The 4842-nt window shown below is 60.0% G+C and overlaps 1 protein-coding gene across 1 annotated transcript in view; it reads left to right on the top strand.

The window, feature by feature from the left end:
• The first annotated feature begins 6 nt into the window (after positions 1–6).
• The window catches only part of PPP1R12C (protein phosphatase 1, regulatory subunit 12C), a 20809-nt gene continuing 15973 nt past the window's right edge, over positions 7–4842 (top strand). Inside the window, exon 1 of the mRNA XM_006901828.1 lies at positions 7–30. The gene's annotated coding sequence lies outside the window, so the exon portion shown is untranslated. The remainder of the gene's footprint in view (positions 31–4842) is intronic.

Below are 4842 nucleotides of genomic sequence, written 5' to 3'. Positions count from 1 at the left end.
AATGCCGACGGCATCAGCGCCCTGCACCAGGTCAGCGCCCCGCGCCCCGGGCCGGGCCTGCTCCGGCCACGGCTGCGCCAGCCCCGCGCCACCCTCCTCCCCAGCCCCTAGCCTCGTCCGTGGACCCGAGCCACCGCTGATGCTCCTGCCCGGTCCTTGTCCCTTGGTGCTGTCCTCCTCCTCCCCGCCCCCTTGGCCAGCCTCGATCTGCGCCGCCTCTCCCATCTCCCAGCCCTTTTTACATGCTGCCACCGCTGCCATCCATCTGTGCCGCTTGCATCTTCCGGCTCTGCTTGTGCGACACACCTGTACCTCCTCCTCCTCCTCCTCCTCTTCCTCCTCCGGGCTGCTGGTTTTGCCTGCACCGCGCCATCCATCAACCTGGGATGGTGGCGGCGCCATGGTGTTAAGCGTCTAGCTGCCAATGCAAAGGTTGGTGGTTCAGACCCACCGAGCTCCTCCCAAAAAGATTGTTGCTCATCTCATAGCGATTGGTCCTCAGGGTCTCCCATGTGCTCAAGCCTGCTGCTGCTGTCACTCTGCCTTGTCTGTCTGTCTCTCTGTGTCTGTCTGTCTCTCTCTGTTTCTTTGTCTCTGTCTGTCTCTCATCTTTCTGTCTTGTCTCTCTGTCTCTGTGTCTATATCTCTGTGTCTCTCTGTCTCTCTCTGTGTATCTGTCTCTCGTCTCTGTCTCTCTCTGTCCCTTTCTGTCTCTCGTCTCTGTCTCTCTCTCTGTTTGTCCCTTTCTGTCTCTCTCTGTCTCTCTCATCTCTCTCTCTGTGTCTCTGTCTCTCTGAAAACCGGGTGGGACAGTTCTGTTCCTGTCCCATCGGGTCACTAGGAGGATGGGTTGGCTGGACAACATCTGACCACACCTGTTGCTCAGTCGAGCCAGCCTGGGTCTGCTCCCTTCTTTGGCCTGGGTCCCCGTTTTCCCTCCCAGGCCTTCTCTCCTTGACATAGGCCCTTCTGTTAGCCCCTAAGGGTGCCCCTTCTGGGACTCATTTCCACGGGGCTCCCTTGAAGCCTGCTCCTGTCTCTCCTGGACCTTGCTCCTGCCCGCCCTGCCCCACCGTGGCTCTGCTCCTGTGGCCCACTCCAGCCTCGCCTGGGCTCCCACTTTTCATCTTCTCTCCAAGGTCACCCTCCTCTTAACTCATCCCTTCTCCCAGCCAGTTCTGGATATCACCTCTCTACCAGACACCCCCCCCCCCTTCTTTCTGCTCTTCGTGGCTTCCTCCTGCCACCCTGCCCTTTGGTCATCGTTCTCTACCGGGACACCCTGTCCTTCTGAGGATGCGGTTCACTTCTCCCACCTGTCATTTGGGCGGCTTGTTTCTTTCCCATAGGTCGTGCAAAACGGCACTGTAGATCAAACCTTGGGCCCTTGCTATGTACAATTTGGGTCAGAACTGACCCATAACTGACCCTCCAGTGGGTTTCCAGAGGCAGTAAATTGCCAGCAAGGAGATTGTGTTTTTCTGAGGAGCAGCTGGTAGATTTGAACCATGACTCTTTGGGTTGGCAGTTCAGCGTCTTACCCAGTAAACCACTAAAGCTCCCAAATGTTGGCCACTAAGTAAAAGGCTGAGGGTTTGAACCCACCGACCGCTCTTTGGGAGAAGGTCCGGGCAGTCTGCTTCCTTGGAAACATCTCTGGGGTGGTTCTGCCCTGTCCTGGAAGGGCGGCTGTGAGTCGCAACCGGCCTGGGGGTTGGCAGCCAGCCTGGTGGTGCAGTGCTTAAGTACTCAGTTGCCAAGCGCAAGGGTGGTGTTTCCAGCCCACCAGCCGCCCCTCAGGAGGGAGACGTGCGGGCTGGGGTCCCTTGTGGGGCAGTTCTGCGGGGCTGGTGTGAGTCAGAATTGAAGCCATGGCCGTGGGCTTAGGGGGCTCCACAGTTCCGCCCCCCACCCCCACACACACTTCTCCAGGCCTTTCCCACCCCCGGCATTCCACCTGCCGTCTCCTCACCTCCAACCCCTGGTACGCATGTGTGTCTGGGCTTAACTGTGCTCTGTGTGGACTCTGGTTGAATGTTCTGGAATAAATCACCAGGTCTCGGGGTGGGTTCAAACCTGCTGACTTCAGGAGCCTGCTGGGCACTGAACCACTCTGGGATGCCTCCAAGCAGAGTAGAACTGCCCGTCCCCCAGCCCTACCGCAGCCCAAGCCTTTTCCACGTCCCCCTGATTGCTGCCTCTGAGGCTCCCATGTCCCAGGACCTCATTATTTCCTGCCCCCATGTTCCCTCTGGTGCGGGGTCCTCTCCATCCTCCTGTGTGGGGTCACTAGGCCAGGAGTGGACGCAGAAAAGTCCCCCCCTTCAGCCTCCTGTCTGGTGTCCTCAGGCCAGCCGCTCCCATCTGCTGCCAGGAAGCTTCCTTCTGTCCGACCACAGGCCCCGGTTCCCCCAGTCCCCAGCCCTCACCTCCATGCCTGAACCTTTCAGGAAGTGGAGTGTGGTGACTGATGGAGCTGGAGGGACCCAGGGAAGGAAGTCTTGGGAAGAAAGGCTCGAGACCCGTGGTTTTCCTGTTCCTAAGAAGAAGTATAGTTGAGGAGACGGTCTGTCCCCTCAGTCGTCTTCTCCCTCCAACATTCTCAGCCCCTCACAGAGCCGGGCCCTTTGGAGGCACGTGGTTTGAATCCACGGGAGCAGGGTGCACAATCTCCGCGCCTGTGTGATTTCTTGCCTCTGAAAACGCACTGGAGGGTCAGCCATGAATCGGTTTTGATTTGACGGCACACGGCATCCACCACAAGCCTAGCAGGGCCGGGCCGAGGGGAGAGGGCTCGCATGGCTGGAGGGCTAGCTTCATGTTGCCTGAACACTCAGTGGTGTCATTCCTGACCTCACAGCATGTCTTCACTGCAGGGGCTCCATGCCCAACGGGCTCTGGGGCCATGACTCTTTGGAAGGAAGATGCCAGGCCTTACTTCCTAGGTACTACCAAGTGGACTTACGGTGTCCACTTTTCAGGTAGTAGCTGGACTGCAGTGTCCCTCGCAGGGACTCCAGGCCTAAACACAAAGCATTGACTGGTCTTTGGAGGCCGTGGCTTTAGGGAACAGGTGACCATGTCGTTCTGCCGAGGGCCTCTGGGTGAACCCACACCTCTTGTCTTTTGTCTAATGGCTGATCGTGGCCGGTTGGCCGCTCCGGGGACTGCACCCTTCAGTGCCATCCCTTCCCTCCTTCCCTCTATCCCCTGCTTGGATCTCTGTGTCCTCCCTTGCCCCAGGGCAGCCCCTCCCCCTGTGCCTGCCACCATCCCCTGCTGTGCTGCTCCTGGGCCTTTTCTGAAGGGTCCCCCCTGCACAGGGCTGTCTCCACCTTCCTGTCCACCGCTATTGGGGATCAGGGGCTCTCACCTCCCCCGTGACATGTCACACAGGGGTGTGCATGGCGACACGAGGTTAGGGGCAGGCTGTGGCTTGGAGAGGGGCGCTGGTTCATATCTGTGAGGTGACCAGCTCACCTGGGCTGCCAGGGACTATCCCCGTTAGAGGGCGGTCCCAGGCCTGTAGGATGGTTGGGTCCTGTCTGGATGCCCTCTGCTTTGCCGATGTCTCCCCTGTGCAGGTCCCCACCACAGCACAGCCCCTTGTCTTACTGTGTGCGCAGTGGGCTCTCAGACCTCATGGGCTTATGGTCAGGCTGATAGTCTCCCTTCCCCAGAATTGTTTGTTAGGGCGGGGGTCTGGGTCCTGGGGAGGAGGGGGGATGTAGACTCCTGGGTCTGACGGAGGAGGGGCTGGGGAGCTGGGTCTTGGCAAGGAAGGGGCTGGGGGTGAGGACTCCCAGGTCTGAGGGGAGGGCCTGGGATTCAGTCTCCCTGGTGCCCGAGCCCCAGGCATCTTTCACACGGATGCCTGTGCTGGGCCAGGTCCTTGAAAGGGAAAAGCCCATCTCCCTCCTGGCCCCCCCTCCCATCGCCATGACAACCGGGTGGAAATAAACGGAGCGCAGAGTTCATCCCGTTCCCAGGGCACGTGTGGCCCCTTCCACGGCCTGAGTTTCCATGACTTCATGCTCTTGGCCCTCGCAGCTTCCTCCCTCCCCCCTGATGGGAGGCCTTGGAGGGGAGAGGGAGTTGGGGGTTCAAGTATCCTGAGGACCCAGGAGTCCCAGTCCCCACCCCCTCCTCGCGCAGGCCCAAGAGCACTGCCAGGTCCCCACCAAATCTGTTCTAAACAGGCCTGAGTGCCCCTCCTGCTGCCCTCCCCTGACCTGCTGGGAAGCATCTGCACCTTGCACCCAGAGGGAGAGCTAGGCGGCACTCCTGAGGGCGGGATGTGGGACAGTGAGTCCTGGGCAGAGCTGGTCGGGGGTGGGGGGACCCCTACCTCACCCGAAACCCAGCTCCCAGCGCCTGCAGTGAGCAGAACCCTCACTGTGCCTGGACCCCCCTATGACCCACCCTGTGTCAGGGGAGCCCCTTTCCACAGGAAGAATTGGAAAGATGGGGCTCACACTCGCCTGAGTCAGAGTTATGAGGGTTCCTCCCAGCACCTGAGGCTGCAGAGCAGGTCCTGGACCCTGAGCTGGGTGTGAGGGACCTGGTAGGGGGCTTAGACTCCAGTCTGAGGGTCTAGGGGAGGGATAGCCAGAATCCTGGCAGGAGAAAGGCCTGCAAACCCTTTGTTTGGTCTGGTGCTCACACACCCGCTCTGTGTAGGTGGCGCGGTCAGTGCTCCTGCCCTGGAGGTAGCGTTTGCTTGCATGCTAATCCCACTTGTCCTGTAGGTGGTGCTCTCACACCTGCCCTGTAGGTGGCGCTCTCTCACACACCAATCCGCCTGCCCTGTAGGTGGTGCTCACACGCCCATGCAGTAGCTGG

This window comes from Elephantulus edwardii, unplaced genomic scaffold (assembly GCF_000299155.1).
Source record: "Elephantulus edwardii isolate Elephantulus edwardi_28Jun2011 unplaced genomic scaffold, EleEdw1.0 scaffold00348, whole genome shotgun sequence".
Lineage (NCBI taxonomy): Eukaryota > Metazoa > Chordata > Mammalia > Macroscelidea > Macroscelididae > Elephantulus > Elephantulus edwardii.
Note: the sequence above shows the minus strand (reverse complement) of the source record. Positions and strands in the feature narration are given on the sequence as shown.